Raw genomic sequence first — 26,056 nt, forward strand, 5'->3', positions numbered from 1 at the left:
CAAAAAGATGTCAGTGCATTGCGTTGCATAAATGAGTTTATATTACATGTGTATGTTTTATGGATACACAACATGACTTGCAAGATAAAGTGTATTTCTTTTTATAGGTTACAGTCAAAAAAGTTTGAGAAGATGGTTTTGTTGCGGCGCCTGGCTGGCTCAGTCAGTAGACCTTGTGACTCTTGATCTTGCAGTGGTGAGTCCAAGCCCCACATTGGGTGTGGAGCCTTTAAAAATATATATATATTTAAGAGAAAAGATAAAATGGTTTTGTCAATGATGCCTTGACATTATGGTGTTCAAAAGTATACTTCGGCATGGATGAAGGGACATTGTGTCATTATGAAGAGATAGCAGTAAGGAAAAATGGATACTGAGCTAATTCCTACAAAACACCTTCTCAGGTGGGAACCTGTTGGTGCCGCATGTACTTCCTACTCCTTCCATTTGGAAAAATGCTGGAAGGCTCGCTCATAAAAAGTGTTTTCACTTTTTTGGAGGAGGGAACAATGGCACATAAAGTTTGGGAATGTGAGTGTGAAACAGGCTACAGTGTGAAGCATTTCTGCCTCTAACAGTTGTGAGTTTTACTCTCTGGAAGGGGCCCTGTCGTGTAGTAACTTGAAATGTGCTGAGGCACGAATGTTGGCCTGTGGGTAGAGAAACAGTCCTTTATTTAGCTCATGAGGGAGCCATGCCCCCTGCCCTCCATCATCTTCATTTTTTCTATTCTTTGGGTCTTTTTTTTTCAAGATTTATTTTTATTTTGTGGGGGGAGGGGTGGAAAGAGAGAATCTGAAGCAGGCTCCCCACTGAGCAAGGAGCCTCATGTGGGGCTCGATCCCACGACCCTAAGATCATGACCTGAGCCGAAACCAAGAGTCGGCCACTTCACCAACTGAGGCACCCAGGCGGCCCTCTATTCTTTAAGGGCATAACTCCTGTAAGGTAATAAAAAGTTTGTTCCGTCTGGAGAATGACCATGAAGTGAAAGGTGAAGCTTGGTGTAACTGGAGATGTAAAGACCCAGTGAGGAAGACAGCTTCTTGACAAAGCTGCCGTTCCCCAGAAAGCCAGAGTCACTGCAAGTGTCCTTGTGTTCCCCAAGCTGGCAACTCCTGGAGGTCTCTGGAGGTCGCTCTGGCCGTGGTCAGGGGTCTGTGCCCTATGTTTTGCTGCCTTTGTTGAGCCTGTGGGGTGAGCACGGATTTGAGGCGGTATTCATTTACTGTATAGCCTAAGAAAGACAGAGACTTAGTGTGTAGGAATTTTCATGTTCATTTAAAAAGAGGAGCAATTCTATGTTCTATGGGCTATGTTTGTTTTTTGCTTATTGATCAGTGTTTCTTCATCAACGACTTTGGAATGACTGTGTGAAGTTCTCTGAGATGACCTGAAGTGGTTATGCTCTTTAGGATTCCACGTTGTCTGTCTCTGGTTTGCTGAGAGCTGAGGCCTTCACACAGCTCTGGAGGGGTAGAGGAACACTTGGGGACAGGACAGGGGTTGTCAGTGGATAGATCAGGACCAGTTTCTGCTTCTGCCTTCACATGTGGATGCTGACTCTTTTGAAAGAATTACAATAAAGTCACTGATGGGTTGACTCATGTGCCCTTTCTCTAAAAGGTATAAACTGGATAGCTGGAGGGGGGAGGGTTCACCCCCTCCCTATTCTCCAGTGTTTCAGCCTGAAGCTAGCATTCTGTAATGTGCCTGTGAGTCACAGATATAAGGTAGAAGTGGGGAAAGAGAGGAAAAGGGGAGAAGCAAGTTAGTTTACCAGGAAATTGCAGCTCCTTCTTTATTCAAAAAAAAAAGGGGGGGGGGCCTGGGATTCAGTCATTTTTGTACCATAGATGTCACCAGGAGCCTGCCTCTGCTCTCCCAGCTCTGCATAGCGAGACTAGGTGGCACCTTACCTAAATGTGATTAGGTCCGGGGAGAACTTGTCTCTACTACCCCAACCGACTATAATCAATTTGGTGGCCATTTGTGGAGTGCCTGGTCCCTCCTAACACCAGCTAGGTGCTCCTTTACAGTAAATGCTCAGTAAATGTTCCTGTAGCATGGAACATTGATGAAGATGCTCTGGTTGGTCCTGGGGTTGGGGAGTGCTGCAAACGAGAAAAGCATAGTCCTCGCCTCCTTGAGTCTCGTGATCTGGGGATGAACATGAAGATGATTAATTACAAGTCAAGCCAACTGCAGTTTGTGTTATAAAGGAAGGAGGAAGTTCTTTGGGAGTACAACGGGATGAGGGAAGAGGCCAGAGAGAGGCTGAGGGAAAGTGAGCAGGAAGGGGAGCTACCAATAGTATTTGCAGAACTTGGCGTAAACACCATGTGTGAAGAGTGGAGAGCAGTCAGAGGGAACAGAAAGAGAGGTGGTGAACCATGGGCTGGAGCCCACCTTCATCATTCCAATGGCACTGGGACCCCATGGCCGGTTTTGAGCAGGGAGTGAGGCACTGGATTTGTGTATTAGGAAGAGAAGTTGAAGAGAATGGGTTGGAGCGGGGCCGCTGAAATGGTTCGTTGGCTAAGTGACAGGGCTTGACCGAGGCCAGTGGAAATGAAGTGGAGGTCACTCAAGAATGATTTGTACCCGAGAGCCAGTCTGTGAATTTATAATGGGCATGAACCTACCCAACCACTGGACTGATTAAGTCAGCTGGCCAGAACACAACTTTTAAAATTAAAGTACATTAATAATCAAAGGATTACTTGGTGAAAATGGAGCTAAAGCAGAAGGAGTTGGATGGTCTGAAAGGACCTTTTATGCAATCCGTAGCCATTACTGTAGAGCAGTAATAATGAAGCTTAGTGGGATACTTGGCCTGCTGGAGTGGGAGGAGCTGCTGTGCTGGCCAGTGCCCTAGAGAGGCTTCTGGGCAGCATACCCGAGGCTCTTTTGGTTGCAAGAGAGGGAACTCACTCATAGGAGAGCAAGTAAAATGAGGAATAATTCTAAAGGACAGTCTTCCAATCCAAATGCTAGAAAGGCAGCCAGGCCTCATGGGGCTTAGAGTATCAGCAGGCACTTTCTCCAACCCTCTTCCCTCCCTCCACCCCTAGTGAGAATCCCTTCTCCCTGATGCAGTGGCCTTCATTCCCTGTGGGCCCCATTGTAACTGCTCCAAAATGGCAGCCATGACCCTTAGTCTTTCCAGCCATATCATCTGCTCCCCACAGCTGAGCCAGTTTCTGTGTCCCAGGTACTAACATGAGCAGAGAGGGTCCGATTGGTCCAGGTTGGGTCATGGGCCTTTCCCTAATTAGGCTGAAGATGTGAGGTGATAGATTGTTGGAGAAAAGAACAAAATGATACCAAACAATGGGTAACTCTAGTATGCTGGTATAAATGTTCAGCTCTTCCAGACTTTATGAATAACCCAGTGTATTAGTCGTGTATGGCTATATAACAAAGTGCCTTATAATTTAGCAGTTTAGTTGGGTTATGGACATTGGGGAGGGTATGTGCTATGGTGAGTGTTATGAAGTATGTAAACCTGGCGATTCACAGACCTGTACCCCTGGGGCTAATAATACATTATATGTTAATTTTAAAAAATTGAAAAAAAAAAGAAAAAAAATAATTTAACAGTTTGGGATTCCTCGGTGGCTCTGTTGGTTAAGCATCTCCCTTCAGCTCAGGTCATGATCCCAGGGTCCTAGGATCAAGTCCCACATCGGGCTCCCTGCTCAGCAGGGAGCCTGCTTCTCCCTCAGCCTGTCATTCCCCCTGCTTGTGCTGCTTGTTCTCACGCTCTCGCTCTCTCTCTCACTGCCAAGTAAAATCTCTAAAAAAAAATTTAGCAGTTTATTTTTATTTTTATTTTTTAATTTTTAAAAAAGATTTTTTTAATTGGCAGAGAGAGAGACAGCTAGGGAGGGAACACAAGCAGGTGAAGTAGGAGAGGGAGAAGCAGGCTTCCCACTGAGTGGGGAGCCCGATGTGGGGTTCCATCCCAGGACCTTGGGATCATGACCTGAACTGAAGGCACACACTTAATGACTGAGCCACCCAGGCGCTCCAGTTTAATTTTTTTAAAGACTTTATTTATTTAATTGACACAGAGAGAGAGAGCTCAAGCAAGGAGAAGGGCAGACGGAGAGGGAGAAGCAGGCTTCCGGCTGAGCAAGGAGCCCCATGCAGGACTCAATCCCAGGACCCTGAGATCATGACCTGAGCTGAAGGCAGATGCTTAACTGACTAGGCCACCCAGGTGCCCCTAGTAGTTTAATTTTAATTTTAATTTATTTTTTAAGTAATCTCTACACCCAACATTTGGCTGGAACTCACAACCCTGAGATGAAGAGTCACCCGCTCTATCTCCTGAGCCAGACAGGCACCCCCAAAATTTAGCAGTTGAAAGCAACAAGCATTTATTATACCACAGTTATGTGGGTCAGGAACCCAGGAATAGTTTAGCTGGGAGTTTCTGCCTCGGGGTCTCTCAGGAGCTTGTAATCCAGCTGTGCTCTGGGGTTGCAGTAAGCTGAGGTGTGGGTGGGGTGGGTGATGTGCTTGCACAGTGGGCAAAAAGCCTCAGAGCACCTCTGACTGCTGGATAGAGACCTCAGTTCCTGGCCACACGGGTCTCTCCACAGACCTAGTGTCCTTAGGATGGGGCAGCTGGCTTCCCCCAGAGTGAGTGATCCAGAGACAGCACCTCCAAGAGAATCTGCAGCCTTTATAACCTACCCTCAGATGTGGCAAACAGTCGCTTCCGCCCTGTTCTGTTAGCCACAGACCACCCCTGGTACCGAGTGGGAGAGGCGTACACAAAGGTGAGACTGCGAAGCGGTAAGGCTCCTTGGGAGTCATCTTGATTAGTCATACTCAGGACTTACCGTACTCAGTCAAACATGTATTTGGTGCCTACTTGTATGCCGGGTGTGAGGATTTCAGAGCTATGTGATGGTTCTGTCCTTGAGGAGCTCCCGGTCTAGTGTGGGGAAGCCTTACAAAACACACCGCCATGTGTCCCCTGAGCTTTTTTTCACTTCTATGCAGCCATCTTTCACACTACCACCACACTTATTCTCATAAAATTCCAATCTGTTCATAGCAATCTAAAAGGCTGCTTAAACCATCCTCACATGGTACCCCTTTTTGCCTAGACAGGTGTTTGGGGGGTGGTGTTTGTTTTTGTTTTTTAAGATTTTATTTATTTATTTGAGAGAGAGAGAGGAGCAGTGTAAGGAGCAGTGTAAGGGGCAGAGGGAGGGGGAGAAGCAGACTCCCCACTGAGCAGGGAGTCCGATGCGGGGCTCGATCCCAGGACCCAGAGATCATGACCTGAGTCGAAGGCAGATGCTTAACCGACTGGTCCACCCAGGTGCCCCTGCTTGTTTTTTTTTTTAATTTTAATCACCACCACAGGAACAAATACATTTTTTTCATTTTTTTACTTAAACATAGACAAAATACCATCTGATTTCACTTATGTGTGGAATCTAAAAAATAAAACAAATGAATAAACAAACAAAAAGCAGAAACAGAACCATAAATACAGAGAACAAACCAGTGGTTGCAGAGGGGAGGAGAATGGAGGGATGGGCAAGAAGAGTGGGAGATACCAGCTTGCAGTTATGGAGAGACTTAGTCACAGAGATGAAAGGAACAGCATAAGGAATATAGTCAATGGCATTGTAATAATAATTATAATATATGGTGTGGTGACAGATGGCAGCTACACTCGTGGTGAGCACAGCATAACCTAGAGTGTTGTTGAATCACTGTGTTGTACACCTAAAATTAAAGTAGCATTGTGTGTCAACTATATTGCAATAAAAACAATTATAAAAATTTTTTAAAAATTTAGTCACCACCACAATAAGAAATACATATATACATAAATATAAATATTTAATTGAAGTGTAGTTGACATATGGTATTATATTAATTTCAGGTATACAACACAATGATTCAACATTGATAAACATTATGAAGTGATCACCAGGATACATCTCACTACCATCTGTCAGAGAAAGTTGTTACATATTTTTAACTATATTCCTATGCTGTACATTGTGTCCTCCTGTCTTACTTATTTTATATCACAAACCAGCACACGCATATATAGACACGTTTATAATGAAAACAAATTTCACAAAAAAGTTGACAGTACTTCACTACCTGTGATATGTTCAGATATTTTCTATTCTAGGCTCTTTCGTTTTTTATGAAAGCTGGTCACAATCTCATGAATTTTATAACCTATTGAATTGTGACCTACAGTGTGAAAAGCAGCAGTCTAAAGAATCACCCAGACTCCCTGCTGTGAGCTGCGGAAGCCCCACATAAAGTTCCTCTGCCGGGAGCTCTCTCCTCTCTTTCCCCACACCATTTAGAGAACTCTTAGGCGTTCTTTAAAACCTGGCATTAAGGGGCGCCTGGGTGGCTCAGTGGGTTAAAGCCGCTGCCTTCGGCTCAGGTCATGGTCCCAGCGTCCTGGGATCGAGCCCCACGTCCGGCTCTCTGTTCAGCAGGGAGCCTGCTTCCTCCCTTCTCTCTCTGCCTGCCTCTCTGCCTACTTGTAATCTGTCTGTCAAATAAATAAATAAAATCTTTAAAAAAAAAAAAAAAAAAACCTGGCATTAAAGTGTCTCCTCTTCCCCTCTCTTCTGGCATAGAATTGTGAGGCTCTCCGAGCATTTCACTTGGTGACTGTCCTTCCTCCCTTCCAGCCTGCTCTAGGGCCAGCTCCCCAAGTCCACAATGCATTTTCATAAAGTCTCTCCAAATATGTTTACCAAGACATGGAGCAAATTAGCATCACGCAAATGACAGTGCTGCAAACAAGCAGGCGGGCAGCGGGCAGGTGGGGGGTGTCGCACTCAGGTTTCCTGTTGCTGGAGCCACGTGCTGCAGAAACAGGATCCCTCCCCTTGCGAGCCACTGTCGCCTTGTGCATGCAGCTCAGGTACATTTCGCACTAGAACTTGCCACCCGGGTTCTTTGCTGCCATTCATTTTAGCTTTTCTGGGGTTTTCTTGTTTCGGGTTTTGGTTTTGTTTTGTTTTTTTTTTCTACGTTTTTTCATTTGTTTGTGTTGATGGAGACAGCCTAGTGAGAAACGGAGCTTCGGGCAGCACAGATAGAAAGGTCTCTGCACCCGCCCCAGAGAGGGGGTGGTTCCTTTCTGAAGTGGTATGGAAGGAGGGTTTTGAGGTTTTTGAATATTTTTTGCTAAGTATCTAAGAAAGAGATTTGTTTGCCCACATTTGCACTATCTTGGCAGGCTAGCAACCTGACAAAATATTTTCTGTTTTTTTGCCTCTGTGGTTTTTATTTTTGAGGGCGAGAAGAATCGACACCTTGGTTCAGTGGTGTTGAAATACAATGGCTGTTTCCTTTTAACTTAAGGGTTGATGCTAATACATTCCTAGACCCAGCCTCTTGGGAGTTGCTGATAGGCTATGCTGTGAGCCATAACCAGAAAAGGGGAAAAAAAAAAAAGGCAATTAAATTATTCCTTCTCCAGTATTCTCATTTCTGCATTTGTCAACGGCTGTGTAACTGCCCAAGGATATGTTGACTTGGTTCTGGTGTGTGCATATTTGGGGGAGGGAAAGTAGGGGTGAAGACAGACTGTAAACAGATAATTACTGTAGAATATGGTAAATAGTATGATAGAGGTATGTACTGCATGCACAGGGAAAGGAGGCATTTATTCCCTTCAAGTGGCATTTTTCAATTGAGGGTCACCTCCATTATTGGATCATGAAATCCATTTACAAGGTGGCTTAACAGCCCTTCTAAAAGTGAGATAGAATAGACTGAAAGTTTGCCCCTTGAACAACATGGGGGTTAGAGGCCCCAACTCCCCCACACCCTCCACTGCTTAGTCAAAAATCCATGTATAACTTGACTCCCCCAAAACTTGGCTACTCGTAGTCTACTGTTGACTGGAAGCCTTCCATAACATAGAGTTGATCAACACGTACTTGGTATGTCATATGTATTATATGTTGTATTTTTTTTCTTTTTTTAAGATTTTTATTTATTTATTTGAGAGAGAGAGAGAGAGTGAAGGAGCAGTGGAAGGGGCAGAGGGGGAGGGAGAAGCAGACTCCCTGCTGAGCACGGAGTCCCACATGGGGCTCAATCCCAGGACCCTGAAATCATAACCTGAGCCTAAGGCAGACGCTTAACTGACTGAGCCACCTAGGCGCCCATATGCTGTATTCTTACAATAAAGTAAGCTAGGGAAAAGAAAATGTTATTGAGAAATTCATAAGGAAGAGAAAATACATTAACATGGCTGTGTTATAAGAAAATCTGCATATAGGAGACCCGCACACTTCGAACCCATGTTGTTGAGGGCATCTCAAGTTGCAACCTCCATAGTAAGTTTTTAGATATTGTTTTCCAAACCTTTGTTTTAATTAGATATTTATTGCATGGTTTTGTGAAATCTATTTCTTGGGAGTGAGTGAGTCTCAGACAAAAATGTCTGAAAGCCACTTGTAGGGGATAGAAGAAGGCACCCCAGAGGAGGTGGTATTTGAGCTGGGTTTTGGAGAATGATGGACTTGCCCCAGAGGAGGAAGGGCATTCAGAGGGAAAAGCTTATTGCTCACAGCGGGTGAATTTATTCAGGAACAGGCTGTCCTCCATGATTGCAATGCAGGGTATTGGGAGAAGAGCAGCTAGAGGTGCTCCTGCGGGGACAAGTGGAGTAACTCATGGACCACTTGAAAATATAAATGTTGGCACCTCATCTTTCCCCAGAATTTCCAAGTGTCTGGGCCTTGGGAATCTATATTTCGGATAAGCTTCCCTGGGCAGGGCGGTGCTAACGAAGGTGTGACATAACCAGCTGGGTTTGCGAAAGGTGGTTTTTGCAGTAATTTAGATACAAGATTGAATGGGGAGGCCAAGCAAGGGAGAATGGGGAGGCCAAGCAAGGGAGAGATGAAGTGAGGTGGAGACGAGAGACTGGATTTGAGGGAGATGTTGGAGGTGGGTTGCATGGACTAAGGGAAGTAAGAGAATAAGAAGGAATTGTAGACAATCCTAAAATATTTGGGGTTAGTCTGTGAACACAGAGACTAGAGGGAAGACCAAATTCAGAAGGGGAGAGGATGACTTGAGTTTGGGGTTTTGTCCTAGGACAGGGCAAGAATAACCCATCAAGCTTTCACCATGCCCAACGCCAACTAAACCTCCAGAGCATACGTGTCCTTTGCCCAGACTGCCCATCTCTGATCCTAATTGCCTTAGACCTGACTCCAGGTCATCTAACTCACAAGAGATTGATTCATACACCCACCTTCTAGTTGATTGGTATGATTTACAGTGAGGGGAGATATAAACTTTGTGAGGTACAAGAGTACTTACCTCTTTGCTCAGGGTGTCACCTTTATGGTCTCAGAGTACCTGGGAATGGAGGCAGTCATTAAAAGACGTAGGTGAGGGAGAATTGTATGGTCTGAGGTGTGTCGCATGTGGGCTCTAAAAATGCCTGATTAACTTTCCTCAACTCAAATAAGAATGTGGCTCTTCAGTGATCAAAGTACTTGCAGAAGTTATAGTGTCTATTCTCCCTTGGGCGTGGTAGGGAAGGAGTGCTCTGTTTTGGACAGGTTAGGCATTCTGCCAGAGCACCAGAGGGGCTGGGTGGGGACTTGGCAAGTGACACATCCCAGCCATGCCTTCCAGTTGCGCTGGCATGTGGTATTTTTTTTTTTTTAAGATTTTTTTTTATTTATTTGTTTGAGAGGGAGAGAGAGAGCACAGCAGAGGGAGTGGCAGGCAGAGCAGGCAGAGGGAGAAGCAGGCTCCCCAGTGAGCAGGGAGCCCAATGCAGGACTCTATCTCAGGACTCTGGGATTATCACCTGAGCTGAGGGCAGGTGATTAACCGACTGAGCCACCCAGGCATCCCAGGCATGTGGTGTCTGAACCTGATGACTGCCCTCCCCCCTTATACTCTGTGGGGAAGCAGGCTAGATATTTAAGACAGTAAGGCCAGTGGGAGTGCTGACTGCCTTTTTTTTTTTTTTTTTTTTTTTTTTTTTTTACAGTTCTGTTATACTCCTTATCCTTGTACTAGAAGCTTGTGGGAGTTTAGACTTTTAAAAATCTGTCAAGGAAAATAACCATCTTGAAATATGTCATGACAAGAATAGCCTTAGTCTCTACAAAGATGATTTAAGGTGTTTATATTCATGTATCAAATAATGTAGGCAAGGTTTTGAAAACAGTTGTAATGACTCCAATAAATTGCATGTTTACCATTGCTTTGAAAACAATTACTTCTAATGATAGTATTAACAGTGACAACACTAAGGGTAACTATTATTGAATATTTACTATATATCCGGTTCTAAAGCAAGGATTTTGTCATACTAATGTCATTTAACTCTCTACCAACCTGAGATACAGGTATTGTTACCTTCATGTCACAGATAAGGAAACAGAGGTGAGAGAAGTTTAAAAAATTAGACAAAGAGACCACAGGGCTAAAATCTGGAAATGACAGCTTTAACTGGCGAGAGAGAGAGAGAGAGAGCGAGAGAGCGAGAAAGGGGGAGAGAGAAAGAGAGAGAAGGAGAGGGAGGTGGGGGGGGGTGGAGGAAGAACTCTAAACCATTAGCCTCTTCTGCCTGTGATCCATTGGGCAATGGTTTTATGTGGTTCTAGGAGACTTACTGCACTCCCTTAATATATAGGTCTCTAGATACAGTTTGATTTCTTGTGTTCTTATGCTTTTTGCAGACTGGGCTGGTTTTCTTTTATCCCACAGGTACTGATGGTGAGCTAACTATACAGAGTACTCTGGTAGGCCCTTAGAGAATAGAAAGCCCTTATGGAGCTCCCTATCTGGGAGGGAACATAAGAGAGAGATAATTAGGTTGAATCATATGAGCTTGCCATTGGGAAATTACAAGGGACATACTAAAATAAATTACTGATGCATAACTAAAATAAGACAATATAATATTAGCTAAATACTGTGACCTCTCCTGTTTCAGGTAGCTTGCTAAATATTTTGCATGCACTAGTTCCTGAATCCTTAAAATAACTCTCAGACATGATTATAATTACCCCATTTTATAGATGAGGAAGTTGAGGCTCTGAAGGGTGAAGTGAGTTGCCCAAAGCGGCACACCTGGTTGTGACAAAGGTGTGATCTGAACCCAGGTCAGCCTGAATACAGAGCTAGTGCACTTAAGCCCCAGAATATAAGTACCTCTAGAGGTACAAATAAAGGTATATACCTTTTTATGCACATTGGCAATTTTTCCATTTTTATTTCACACACACTATATAGAGCATTTACCAACTCATCTGGTATATTTTGGCATTTCTGTGATGGGGGCACATCTGGTCATGCGCATCACCACTTAATCTCAGCATCTGCTTTCTTCCCCTTCTGCCCTTCTGAGTATGGCCCACCAACCAAGGGGAACATATGGAGGGAAAAGACAAAAAACAGATATATTTCAACTCGTGTTTTGTGGACATTGGGCCTGTTTATTTGGATGCCCAAACACATGCTAGAACATTTCAATTATAATTTAATTACTTCCTTTTTTTTTTCTGTATCCACTTGTCCTTCTTTCTAAGTCACACATGCAGATGGGAATCATAGGAATGACCATTTCAGTTGTACATAAATACTATTAAAGTTATTTGCGTACAATCAAGCCATTTTAAGAAGTTTCCTCTTAAAAAGTTTTTTTTTTTTTTAAAGATTTTATTTATTTATTTGTCAGAGAGAGTGAGCACAGGCAGACAGAGAGGCAGGCAGAGGCAGAGGGAGAAGCAGGCTCCCTGCTGAGCAAGGAGCCTGATGTGGGACTCGATCCCAGGACCCTGGGATCATGACCTGAGCCGAAGGCAGCCGCTTAACCAACTGAGCCACCCAGACGTCCCAAGTTTTTTTTTTCTTAAGAAGTTTCCTGAGGGGTGCCTGGGTGGCTCAGTGGGTTAAGCCCCTGCCTTGGGCTCAGGTCCTGATCCCAGGGTCCTGGGATCGAGCCCCGCATCGGGCTTTCTGCTCAGCCGGGAGCCTGCTTCCTCCTCTCTCTCTGCCTGCCTCTCTGCCTACTTGTAATTTCCGTCTGTCAAATAAATAAATAAAATCTTAAAAAAAAAAAGTTTCCTAATATCACATTCAGATACCAAAATCCTGTTTATATAAACCATAATTTAAAATTTTATGTACAAAGGCATATCCCTTATTTTAAAATGTTAGGTTTTTTTAATCACATGGGAAAAAATAAAGATGCTTTTGTTTTGTTATAGTTTTAAGTGATATCGGTTTTGGTGGTATCTGGTGAATCTGAGATTCTCCCCACTGCTGTCCCAGGATTTTATAACACCCCCCAAAATTTAAAATTAGATTTGACAGCTGGCATTCTCAAAGTAGGTCGTCACAAATCAGACAGTTGTCCCGTCTGCCTATGCCACAGTACTGAACTCTGTTCATATTAAAACAGGGAGGCCTGCTTGTTCCCTAGATACTTTTCAGGCCTTGAAGAGGGTGACTTTTAGCATCAACCTGAGTTGGGCTCCCTCACCAGCCCATATTAGACTGATGACCTCAGACAAATTACTGAAACCATTGGGAGCCTCAGCTGCAAAGTCAGGTTGATTAAACCTTATTCTACAGGTTTGTAGGAAGGTTCATCCAATAATGTATATAAGCATGTAGGTGGTTAGTAGGCATTCAGGAAATGTCAGTGCTCTTCTCCATGTGGACATTCTTTTAAAAATCTTGCAGTGCCCTATACTCTTTATAAGTATACAAATTCAGTTTTGTTTGGTGATCTGTTAAAGTCAAATTTGTGTGTCTTTGGGGTTTGGGGCGACTGGGGAGAATAGCATTCTGAAATTCATTAATATTTCATTGGAGCTGTGGAGCAACAGCTGTATAACTTGCTTGGTGGGTACTAATTGCAATGAATAATCCATGAACTCTTTTGAAATGTAATTCTTCAAAATGGGTATTATAATTAAATTCCAGCCAATCCAAGCACACTTTAAAACATGTTTAAAAATTTCCCAAGCCAATTAGAAAACTGGTTGGTCCAACTGTCAAGTGTAGAGTAATATGCTAATTTATGCAGAGACTACTGTTCCAGGAAGGCCTTGGCTGAATGTGAAGCACATTTTCTGAGAAAACACCTCGATGATACTATGTGATACTAAATCACTGAATATATTTTTAAGGCATGTCCAAATACAAAGCATACATTGTGAATGGCAGAGCAGCAGTTACTAGAGCAAGATATGGTTTGTTTTTTAAAAAGATTTTCTATCTTGAATATGACAACATTGTATGCCAACACTGACATATTTATCTTGCGCAATACAGCATAGTTACAGTATCCTTATAAAAGCAAGCAAGGTGTACTACTACTGTGTTTAATTCTAAGGGGATATAGAAACTAAACAGTTTCACTTGAATAATTTAAATCTAGCAATAACTTGATTTAAAACTCACCAAGTATCTCGGGGACATGGGTCTGAACATTCTGTTTATTAGCAGGACCCCCAATGCTATATGTATTACAAACTAATTTAAAATAATTTTAGAACATTTCTGGAGCTTACATAAGTAGTTTTAAAAAATCTAAGTCACATTCCTATACAATTCATCTTTTACCTGCCCTTGATGTTTATTTAAAAGATAACAAGACTCCCACTGTATTTTCCTTGGCATTTACAGGAAAAGTAAATACAATTAACCTAGACACAAAGACACCCCCTCCCAATCCACCCTATCATAATTAACGTTTACATAAACACTCTGAGGGCTGGATGGTTTATGGAGAAGTCTCAACAATTTGAGATTTGTGATTCAAAATGGGTAGTAACTATATACTTGCACCAAAGAGTGTTAAAAGATAGGGTAGCTCCGTTTTTAAGACTGGGGATCACATAATGAAAATTCCACAAATTTGGAATATTGGTGGTGATAAAGGATATCCAGTAAAGAGAAGGCAATAGGAATTGGATGTTTCCAGTGACTTAATCAGCTCCTCACCTTCATCTTGGCTGCTAAAGTTATGTTTTCTTTTCTTTTCTTTTCTTTTTAATGCTGACTTACAGATTTCACAGATGAGGTTTCACGATTCTGGAATGAAAAGAGAGGGTGTTGCAAAGGAAAGCCTGCTACATTTAAAAGTTAGAATGAATCAGTTATTTGCCAAATAACTAAGTAAAAGTGTTGTTTTACTTTTTTCAAAAGCATATGCAAAAAAGGTATTTACTGATTCTTATCAGAGTTCTAAACAAATATTTTGTTTTTTTTTGTTTTTAACCCCCGGCGCCCCCCATCCCCCGTCGAGCTAAAACTGGGAGAGAGAGAGAGAGAGAGAGAGAGAGAGTGTGTGTGTGTGTGTGTGTGTGTGTGTGTGCAGAGCGCCTGCAGAGAATAGCACGCATCTTGTAGATCTTTAAAAAAAAAAAAAAAAAAAAAGGCCAAATAAACCTGTTTCTTGAATAAACCAATACATTTCTGAAGTTAAAAAGAATCCCGAAGGAAACAGGAATTGACAGCTTGGGAGCTTGATTTAAAAAAAAAAATTTTTTTTTTAAATTAAAAAAACCCTAATCTCCACATTTTTTGCTAGGCGAGAACCGAAGTTTGGAGGTAGACGAGCAGGCGAGCGGTTTGCCCGGGCGCAGAGCATGAAGGCCGGGCGGGCGCGGGGAGCGGGCGCCCGCCGCCCGGCGCGGGGGTGAGCGAGAGAGAGAGCGGAGCGCGTGTGGCCGGCGCCGCTCGGCCGGGAGCTCCCGCGCCCGCGCCCCGCGCCCCGCGCCCGCCGCCGCCGCCGCCGCCGCCGCCCCTGGTGCGATGGCGCAGAAACCCCGTTGACAAGGCACTGCTTTTTCATGACGGTGAGTTTCCCTTTGAGTGTATTATAATTTTGTGATAAAAATTTCAAGGAGAAAAAAAAAACACACACAACCTCCTTCCTCTGCCTCTTTCCTTCGGGGAGGGGAAAAGCGAGGGAGGGGGGGCTGGAGATCTATCTCCAGACAGACAGAAAAGAAAGAGGAGCAAATTAAACACCGAGTTGCCAAAACCAGGATATTAGGTTTCAGCCCAGAGAGCTATTGGCTAAGGCTGTGTTTTTTTTGGGGGGGGGGTGGGTTTGTGGGTGGGTGATGGTGGTGGTGGGTGGATGTTTAATGGACACGGAGAAAAGGGGAATCGAGTGTTTATGCCTTTCCAAGCGCCGCCCGGGCCCCGGGAAGACCAAGTTCAGTGTCTCGGGCGGGGGCACGGGCGGGCAGGGGGCGGCGGGGCCGGGCTGGGGGGCGCCTCGGCGGGGTGGGGGCCCCGGCGCCTTTTTTTTTTTTTTTTTCCTTTTCCGCGGATGCAAATTTCTGGAGCGGGGAGAGGGAGAGCCTGGGAAGGGGGGTGGCGTGGCGGTTGGTGGTGGGGAGGAGAGGGGAGGGAAGCCTTTTAATGACTCATTGATTGAGCCGGTTTAAAATTAGTTGTGTGCGCCAGTGTGAGTGTGTTTTCCGCCCCCCGGAGCCGCCGGGAGCCGGGAAGGAGGGAGCGGGGCTCGGCGAGGGGAGGATGGCGCGGCGAGGCCGCGAGCAGGGGGCAGGGAGGGCCAGGAGTGACGGCGGGCGAGGAAGAAAAATAAGCTTTTCCAATCTCCTCCCCTCGGTTTTCCCCCCCTCATTTCTTTTCTCTCTCGGCAGCTTTTGGGTGTGAATCGCATTTTCTTTCTTCTCGGCAAAATGGACCCCGCGTCTCGGGAGGGGGAGGGGAGAGGGTGGGGAGAGAGGCGGCGGCGGGGACCGGCTTTCTTTTTCATCCCGGCTTCCTCCTTCCCGCCCGCTCGTGCGGGCGGCCGCGGCGAGAGCTCGGAGCCGGCCGCGCGTCCCAGCCGGGGCCCGGTCCGGCCCGGTGACCGGCGCGCGCCCGCCGCGGACGGGCCCTTCCCCGTCGCCTCGCCGCCTGGCTCCGAAGCTCCGCCGAGGACCTGCGGCCGGGCCGGACGAGTCCCCGCGCCGCGCCGAGGACCTGCGGCCCAGCCAGGGGTCTCTTGCCGGGCCCGCGCGGCCGGGCCGAAGAGACGAGAGGCCGTGGCGGCACTGTTTTGGCCGAGAGCGCGTGGGCCCGACGCGGTTCGCGCCCCCCGAGTCGCCCCGAATGCGGGATCTTTGGGGGGTGCGGCTGGAAGGCGCTAAGATGGCGCTGGGCCTGGCCCTTCGCCAGGGCTGGTGGCGCAGTTGCTCCGCGGGCGCCATCTTCCCTGGCGGCGCGGGCGGCGCCCTTAGTGGACGCTTCGTTGGCCGGGGCGCGGGGAGGTCGGGGCAACGCGGATCTTCGCTCGGGGTGTGGGGGTGTGTAAATGGGGCCGAGGCCGCGTAGCCTTGCTCTTCCTCAGGCCCCCAGACCCAAAACGCGAGGCGGCCGGGTCCGACGGCGTCTGGCAACTTAGCGCTTGTATTTGAGGAAAAAAGGGGGCCAGGGGTCGGGCCTTGCCCCTGGTGGGTTCCCTCTCTGAGCCCGCGTCCCCCTCCGGTCAAAATTGGGGGGGGGGGTGTTCTCGTCCTCTTTCCTAGGACTTGAAATTGGACGGCTTTGTCTTCCCGGACCTGGCAGGGGGCAGGGCACGGAGGCTTTCTTTTCATCCTCTTCCAGTTAGTTTTCAAGAGTAAAGTCAAACCAGGTTACAAAATTGCAAGAAGTCGAGGACAGTGTCTGCCTTCTAGTGACACGGTTCTTTATAGGCACCCTACCTTAGTTTTCTTTCTTTAGTTGCTTTATTATAAAACAGCCCTGGGGAGACGTTGATCTAGTCAAACTGTGGGAAGGTTATGGGTTCCAGTGATTTGAAACATCTTGTTGGCTTTCATCTTAATTATTCCAAATGGTAGTGACTTAGAGTAGTTCGTTAGCACTCTGATCGGAAAATGTAAACTCGCTTTGAAATTCTGAGACTTTTTCCCCCCCTTTCCCTTTCTGAAAAAAACCCTGCACTGTTTGTGTCTGTTCTTTCCCATGAATACAATAAGGCTTTTCAGTTCCCTGACTCCCTAAGTGTTTCCTTAAAACCACTCATACAAGTATTTATCTGTTCTTAGAGCTGTATGAAGAGATGTGTGTGGGTTTTAACTATTTTCAATTGTTACTGAAAAGATTATTGGGAGGAGGAAACAAGTCCCTAAAACTGATCTCTCTAGGAGTCTACAGAGATGGAAAGTAAGTAGTTAACTTCTATTGGGTAAAAGTAACATAGTGCCACCAGTAGGTGTGTCCTTGCACATATAAACACAATGTACATAGTGGCTCTTTTAGGCATGATAAGGCCTACCGTGTTTTGAACACTGCTGTATGTATGTGCCTGGTGCATTATTTAACTCCTATTTATGGCAGTCCTGTAATACTGGTTTTATTATCTATTTATACTAGAGAAGGAACTAGTGTTCACCCAGATACACAAATTGTTCTAGGTCTTGCCGTTTTAAATGGTAGAATTGCCATTGGATTCCAGAAGCCATGTTCTTGGTTCTGCATCTGTGCTGTCCAAATCTGAGTTTCAGAAGCAAACTGGGGGGAGAGTTTTTTTAAATAAAGATTTGTAACATCACTTTTCCCCCCATTATTTGTTAAGGCCAGTTGGGTTTTTGTGTGTGTATGTTCATTCAAAACATCTCTTTGTGTTAGGCAGTCTCAGTTTTAAGCTGACTTTCAACTTTCCCATGCCCCTAACTCCCAATTTTGAAATTCCGGCCCACCCAGCACCCCCTAAATCTGACGATGTAGGAGTCTGTTGTTCCAAAGCTCTCCAGGTGATTCCACTGTGACAGATGTGGATTGGGAATATCACTGTACTACGCTATGCTGCTGGCTCTTTTTTGAATCGGAGTGAGACTTGAAGCCCATATCGTTTTAAGTTTCAAAGTTTATTGCTCATTCTCAAGTTCATTTTTCACTAGCTACTGTTCATCAGATTATTGAAACAATTTTCTTACAGAAAGGTTTGCCTAGTCTAAGACTTTGAAATCTCAGTACATTTTCAAAAGTATATCTCATTCTGCTGAGAAGTTATTAAGCACACAGGCATCTAGATCTAACTGGGCCATCTAGTTTAGATAGCTGTGGAACAAGAATAGAATTGAATCTAGGATTGAGATAGAAATTGGGAATAGGGTAGAAAAGATTCTGGGGTGGGTGGAACCTAGAGATAAGTCCTTGGAAGAAAGGATTTTTTTCAGAATTTTGAATTGTGAAGCTATCTTTCGGGACCTAGGATGGTGAAATTATTCTAAATGTGAGACTCTTTCAAGAACAAAGTATGCATATAGGACACAGAAGGTCAGGAAGAAACATCCAGAGCAAGTGATGAATAACTGACCTGAGCAAAATGAGAACCAAGTCAGTGATGAAATCATTAATTTGTCTGCCGCAAGAACCATCTATACTTATTTTCAAATCTATACTATATACCATCTATACTTTATTTTCAAATCATTGTTGTGTTTAGTAATTGCTAGGGGGAATGGTTAAAAACTTTGATTTTTGATGCAGATGACAAAATTATATTATCTTTGCATACGTCTCCATTTTTCTTTCCTTCCACATTTGAAAATTTTTATCAGGAACACCTGTTGAATACCTGTGTGCAGTCCGAGTCCAGTCCAGATCAGTAGGAGGGTGGAGGTCGAGGATTTGACTGTCCTGTGTGCTTTTTCTCCCATCGTGTCTTGTAAATGCCAGAGTAATTATATTGTAAATGCCAGAGTAATTATATTGTTTAACTAAAATCCAGTGAAGCTTGAAAGGAGGGGAAATCTAAAATAAACCTGCTTAGACAGGAGGTGTAGCATCTTTAAAGTAGCCTTTATTGGGGGTGCCTGGCTGGCTCAGTCTGTAGGGCATGTGAGTCTTGATCTTGGGGTCGTGAGTCTAAACCCCTCATTGAGTGTAGAGGTTACTTTAAAAATAATTAATTTATAAAAAATAAAGTAGCCTTTGGTGGAATTCAAGACAGGTGAGATCTCTGCCTTCATGGAATTTATGGTATAGTAGGGAAGACAGGAAATGTTAAATACTGATAATCAAGATAATTACAGATTAAGAAACTTGTAAAAAGTAAGTTGGTGGTAGATCTAAAAGAGCGTGGTATGGGGAATGGATGTCTTGGCTAGTGAGAGTCAAGACGCATCCCTTTGAAGAGGTGTTATTTGAGCTGAGACTTGAAGCTTGAGCCTGTGCTAGCCACAAGAAACTGGGGAGACAGTGCTAGCCTGTAAACCAGTGCAAAGACCTGGAAGGCCCAGAAGGGCCTGGGTGTTAGAACAGAGAAAAGCAAGAGGAGAATGGAATGAGATGGAAGTTGAGACCGCCTCTGGGGCTTCCTGTATGAAGCTGTACCAGGAGTTTGGAGTTTTATGTTATTCAAAATGGCAAGCTATTGAAGGGCTTTCATTATGGTCACTGCCCCTCTGTGGAGCAAGGAAGGAAGTCAGGGGAGTTAGGAGGCTGTTGCAGTGGCCAGCTCAAAATTGATGGTACCTTGGGCAAATACAGTGGCAGTGGGGATGGAGCAAAGTGGATGGCCGGTTCCAGAATCAGAAGTATGTACTTAATGGGTTGGCTGTGGAGATAGGAGGAATCAAGGAAGCCTTCAGGGTTCTAGCCTAAGCCTTGGTGGCTGACGGTGCCATTTGCTGGTGGAGAAGACTGGAGGAACAGGCAGGGACGGGTGGGTAATAAGAGCTTGGTGTGGAGCCTGTTACGTTTTTGAGATACCTGCAAGGCATCCAAATGGGATGTCAGGTAGGTAGTGGATATTCAAATTGGACTGATAGGAGTGGACTTAAATTGTGGGAGTCACTAGCGGTACAGATGCCATGTCGTAGAACTGGTTGAGATTGTTTGTGATCCGGGAAGCCTTAACATCAAACCATAAAACACATCCAGTGGCTCAAGGTTGGACAAAAGAGATGGAGAAGGTTTAGCTATGAATGTGAAAGAGTGCATTATTCTTTTCAAGAAAGAAGGAATGGGCTCTGCCAAATGCTGCTAAGAACAATGAGGATGGAGAAGTGACCACTAGGATTTGGCAACATGGAGGTGGCTGTTTGACAAGTAGTTTCTGTGGCATATGGGGTTGGAAGCCAAATTGGAATGCACTGAGAATGGGATGAGGTGAGGCGAACGGAGCCCACTTATTGGGGAAGTCTCACTGTAAGGTGAGAAGCGACAGCACAGCAGAGGCTGGAGAGGGCGGTGGGGTCAAAGATGTGCTTCTTTTTAAATCATGGGGAATACAAGAGCGTTTTTAAATAGACTAATGGGGGGGTGGCGCCTGGGTGGCTCAGTTGGTTGAGGGGCTGCCTTCAGCTGGGGTTGTGATTCCGGGGTCCTGGGTTGAGTCCCACATCGAGCTTCCTGCTCAGCAAAGAGCCTGCTTCTCTCTCTCCTTGTGCCTGCTATTCTGCTTACTTGTGCTCTCTCTCTCTATCTTTCTGTCAAATAAATAAATAAAATCTTTAATAAATAAATAAATGGACTAATGGGAATATCTAATAGGGAGGGAGAAACGATAACAGAGAAGAGAGATAATACTCCCAGAGGTGCAGAATTCTTGAGAAGGTGAGACGCTATTCAGAACACAAGAAGAAGGTTTGCCTTTGGTGGGAGGAAGATAGCTTGCAGAGTAGCAGGAGAGAAGGCGGAGAACATGGGCACAGTGCAAGGACGTGTATGAATTGAGGATAGAAGACAGGGCTTTAGGTCCTGTGTTCTCAGTGAAGTCTCAGGCATGGCCTGCAGTTAAGGAAGGAGGGATGGGGATGGTTTCAGGTTAGAAGGACTCCTCGCCTTGGACAGCAAAACTGTGGAGTCAGTCACTGGGAAACAAGGTAGGACTGTTGCTCACAGGACTGTCTGGCTGTGAGTCCAGGCTCTCGAGTCTGAATTTGAAACCAGTCCATCCAGGTAGTTGAGTGGTTTACACCAGTGACATCCACCTGTTACAAGGGAAGCCAAGAGCAGGCAGGGAATTGGTTTGACCAGAATTGGAATCCCCCCTACCTCCTCAACCCTGGTGTGACAGAAGAAGAGAGAAGCTAAGGACCTGAAGGTGGTTGCAGGGGGCAATTAAAATGAGGAACCTTGGAGTGTTCGCTGGGTAGGAAATCAAGAGAATGGGGGTGGGGGCCATGAGGTAAACCATGAAGATCAGTCTTGGTTAATTAAAAAATGAGATAATGGGTACAGAATGTCAAGGTGAGCTGATGAAAAATCCTGGAGTCAGGTAGTGGCTGCAGCCGCTCCGCAGGGTGAATGGATGGAAGGCCACCAAGCCGTACACGTAAAGGTGGAACCACCATGTATTTTACCACAATAAAAATGAGTTAACATCGAAACATTTTGTGGCAGGTACGGATGTTATTCGCACACTGCCTTGGACTCTGCAGAGTACTGTATTTTCTATAGAAGAAATTAACTTTAAAAATCGAATCTCAAATTCCTGGGGCTAGGGAGAGCATCGCCACTTATCATGGTCCCAATCTTGTGTGTGCAGAACAGTCACCTAGAGATTCTGGAGTGGGACCATGAAACCTTATATTTTTTCTTTCCCTTTTCAGTGACTTGTTCTGCCCCTCCAGCATAGCATTTAAAACAAGCAAAGCACTCAATAAGCATTTGCTGACTAGTTTGACAACCCAGGTAGAGTAAAATGATAGGAACCAAAGGGAAAGTTTTTCCAGATAGGTTGAGATCTACAGTGCCTTATACATTCTGATCTCTATGGGTGATCTAAAAAAAAAAAAAATCACAGGCAAGGAGGGAGAAAATAAGTAGTGGGGCAATTATTTTTTAAAGATTTTTGTTTGTTTTGAGAGAGAGAGAGCAAGAGCATACACCTATGCAACAAGGGCAAGGAAGGGGGAAGAATCTCAAGCAGATGAGTTAAGAGCCAGAACTTGACTTGGGGCTGGATCTCATGACCCTGAGATCATAACCTGAGCCAGAACCAAGAGTCAGACACTTAACTGACTGAGCCACCCAGGCACCCCATGGAAAATCATTTTTTAAAGATTCAAACCATACCAAGTGGAAGTGTGTAGCACTCCCCTCAACCTCCCTGTCTGCATTCTTTCCTCCGAGTGATGTCATTGACCTTTTCATAAGGCCCCTTGTTCCCCAGCTCGCCTACGGAGTAACAGTAAAGTGAAATTAGAGAAAAGGAGAACAAGGTAGATAATAGGATTCAAAATAGATGTCTGTGGTCTACACTGAGAAGAGAGCAAGGTCATTTGTTAGGGGCAGAGGCAAAAGGCTTTGAGTTTAAGGAGAGAGGAAGAAATTTGTGGAATGTATCAGATATGGGGGGAAATGGACAAAAGAAATGGTACTTGGCTGTTAGGAGGCAGCATGAATTAAGTAACATACCAGATCCATCTGCAGGGCAAGATTCCGTGGTCCATAATGCTCTAGAGTAGAAATGGAAAATACAGTAAGTGAGGGGGATGGCAGAGAGGGAGGGTTTGTTAAATCAGTGTGGGAAAGTGGGAGTGCTGACAGAAAAAGAATGGGATGTAGACTTTAAAGGAAGGGCCTACAGTGGAATTGTATGTGGTACCTCCTGGGACTGCCCAGGCTGTGGCTCTGCTGGGGGTGGCTTGCCCCTCTGTAGTGCAGTTCAGGAGAGCTCAAGGGTGGGTCCACATGTTGTATGGGAAAGTGGAAGAGGTCTGGGGGAGAAACAGCTTGGGGCTTTGATCTCTCTCTTTCTTTTTTTTTTTTTCCCTTACCTCCTTTGTGCTTGCACTCAGGAAGAGATCCTGGGTCCTCACTGTACCAGATCTTAAATCTAGTTTCCCCTTCCTCTTAATGCTCATCGACTTTATCTGGCTGTGACTTAATGATAAATTTCTTCTTAATAAAGTTGTAAAGTTGAACATTTTCTTGTTTTGTGGGTTCTTTGGCTGCCTTGCAAACACATTAATCACCTATATTACCTGAAAATAAAACCCTGAATGTGAGAATGTGAGGGAATGAGAGGCATGAAAAAGTGTTGTCTTTTTAGAAAAGACTTATCTCAGTTCAGCCAAAATCCAAGATGCTTCCTTGCATCATCAGAAATTATGTTTTATGTCCTGATCCGTAATTGAAACATTTTCACAAGGAAGAAAATGGAGGGAAAGAGAAATAATATTTGTTAGACCTTAACATTATTTCAGGCCCTAATGGGTGTTTAATATCATTAAATTCTTACAGTAACTCTGGAGGTGGGTTTTGTCTCCATTTTATAGATAATAAAACTGAGGTTTACAAAGGATAAATAACTTACCCAAAGTTGCTTTACTAAGCGTCAGAGCTAGGATTTGAATACGAACCGTAGATCCATGCAGCACACATTTTGCCATTGGTATCAAGCCTGTGTATAAATTTAATCTACAGATGGCTGCCTGCTAAACATTTTAATATCTTAAAATTGGACTGTTATGTCAGTAGGAGGAATAGGGAAAAGGAGTGTTTTTATGGATAAATAAAATTATAATAAAAAAAACAAAAAAACTTCTGGTAATAGTTAAATTCTAGGTCAAAGCAGTCATTCTGCTCCTTCTGCAGATTATTCAGTTTTTATTTGCATAGTGTGGTGAGTCAAACATGGGGACCATTTTAGCTCTATATTTGGTAGCAATCAGAGATTATGAATCATATCTTTCACTTCAAAAAAAATCCTAATCAGAAAAGAGAACACTTAGGACCTTAATTAAAGATGATACAGTGCAGCTCAAGTTGTTCCCTTGCTTGGAATGTCTATGTAAGCACAGTAATTAGAAGTACAGATTTGGGGGAGAAAGTATTTAAAATGCTCAAAGTGTGATTCACTTTAAGGAAATGTTCTTTTAAAGAGGCCATGCTGTAGATTGAGTGTAAGGCACATTCACTAAGTGGGGCCAGTAAGATCACATGTCAAAAGTAATTTTTTTTTTTTTTCTTTTTGACTGTGCAAGAAAGCTTAGCCCTGAGAGGCTGCAGGAGTGAAAAGATCATGTAACATTCTCACTGTAGATTTGAATTCATCAGGGCTGACCTGCAGCTTTTGAGCCTCACGCCGCTCACCCAGCAGTTTGCAGTAGTGTGTGAGCTCTTCATGCAAGGCTGCAAGCACTGACTAGAATTTTCCTCCTTGCCCAATGAGAACCAATGTAGTAACACTACGTATTAGCGGGAAGCCTCGGTTAGGGAGATGAAGAATTTCAAAATCTTGTGGTAAGTGTAATATCAGAGAGAATTTCAAAATTTGTTATGTGGGCTGTAAATATTTTGACTATAACTAAGGAGTAAGAAGACTGCTATTTTATATATCAGAGTCAACCATTCTTAAAGTTGCTTGCAGGGGCGCCTGGGTGGCTCAGTTGGTTAAGCATCTGCCTTTGGCTCAGGTTATGATCCCAGGGTCATGGAATCCATTCCCGCTTCATTGGGCTCCCTGCTCCACAGGGGGCCTGCTTCTCCCTCTCCCTCTGCCTGCTGCTCCCCCTGCTTGTGCACTCTCTCTTTCTGTCAAATAAATAAAATCTTTGTGTTTGTTTTTTTTTTAAGATTTTATTTATTTATTTGACAGAGAGAGAGACCACAAGTAGGCAGGGAGGCAGGCAGAGAGAGACTGGGGGAAGCAGGCTCCCCACTGAGCAGAGAGCCTGATGCAGGGCTCCATCCCAGGACCCTGAGATCATGACCTGAGGTGAAGGCAGAGGCTTAACCCACTGAGCCACCCAGGCACCCCTAAATAAATAAAATCTTAAAAAAAAAAGTTGCTTGCAACATATTTCAGATATGACTCCTGTTTTTTTTTTTTTTTTTTTTAAAGATTTTATTTATTTATTTGACAGAGAGAGATCACAAGTAGGCAGAGAGGCAGGCAGAGAGAGAGAGAGGGAAGCAGGATCCCTGCTGAGCAGAGAGCCCGATGCGGGACTCGATCCCAGGACCCTGAGATCATGACCTGAGCCGAAGGCAGCGGCTTAACCCACCGAGCCACCCAGGCGCCCCACTCCTGTTTTTAAAAGATAAATCAGCTTGAGGGGCGCCTGGGTGGCTCAGTTGGTTGAGCGACTGCTTTCAGCTCAGGTCATGATCCTGGAGTCCCGGGATCGAGTCCCTCATCGGGCTCCCAGCTCCACGGGGAGTCTGCTTCTCTCTCTGACCTTCTCCCCGCTCATACTCTCTCTCACTGTCTCTCTCTCAAATAAATAAATAAAATATTTAAAAAAAAAAAAGATAAATCAGCTTGGGGCACCTGGGTGGCTCAGTGGGTTGAGGCATCTGCCTTCGGCTCAGGTCATGATTCAGGGTCCTGGGATCGAGCCCCGCATCGGGGTCTCTGCTCTGTCTGCCTCTCTGCCTACTTGTGATCTCTGTCTGTCAAATAAATAAATAAAAATCTTTTAAAAAAAAAAGATAAATCAGCTTATCTTTTTCCTGGTTAAATTTTTGTTTTAGAATTGTTTAGTGCTCCTAGGAAATTTTTTACTGTTAGGGCCACTCCCATCAGTGTATTTTTAGCAATAATTTTTTGTTTTTGTTTTTATTTATTTGACAGAGAGAGATCACAAGTAGGCAGAGAGGCAGGCAGAGAGAGAGAGAGAGGTGGAAGCAGGCTCCCTGCGGAGCAGAGAGCCCGATGCAGGACTCCATCCCAGGACCCTGAGATCATGACCTGAGCCGAAGGCAAGAGGCTCAACCCACTGAGCCACCCAGGTGCCCATAAGTTTTAAAGCCCTAAGCATTTCCCATGAATTTAAAAAAAAAAAAGTCATAGTTGTTGAATAAGTTTAGCTTCAGTGCAGTAAAACTGGTAGTTTTATGAATATAAAATAAATTAAGGTAGTTTATAATTTTTTTTTTCCAAAAATCATTTTTCATTGTGCCTGACTGGCTCAGTCAGTAGAGCATGTGACTTGATCTCGGGGTTGTGAGTTCAAGCCCCACACTGGGTATAGAATTCACTTAAGAAAATCTTTTAAAGGGCACCTGGGTGGCTCAGTGGGTTAAAGCCTCTGCCTTCAGCTCAGGTCATGATCTCTGGATCCTGGGATCT

At 44.6% G+C, this 26,056-nt stretch overlaps 1 protein-coding gene across 1 annotated transcript in view; it reads left to right on the plus strand.

Moving 5' to 3' along the window:
• Positions 1 to 14,786: 14,786 nt before the first annotated feature.
• The window catches only part of BICRAL (BICRA like chromatin remodeling complex associated protein), a 74,386-nt gene continuing 63,116 nt past the window's right edge, over positions 14,787 to 26,056 (plus strand). The window contains exon 1 of the mRNA XM_080807230.1: positions 14,787 to 14,861. The gene's annotated coding sequence lies outside the window, so the exon portion shown is untranslated. The remainder of the gene's footprint in view (positions 14,862 to 26,056) is intronic.

The sequence above is a fragment of the Martes martes genome (genome assembly GCF_963455335.1).
Source record: "Martes martes genome assembly, chromosome: 6".
Taxonomy (NCBI): Eukaryota; Metazoa; Chordata; class Mammalia; order Carnivora; family Mustelidae; genus Martes; species Martes martes.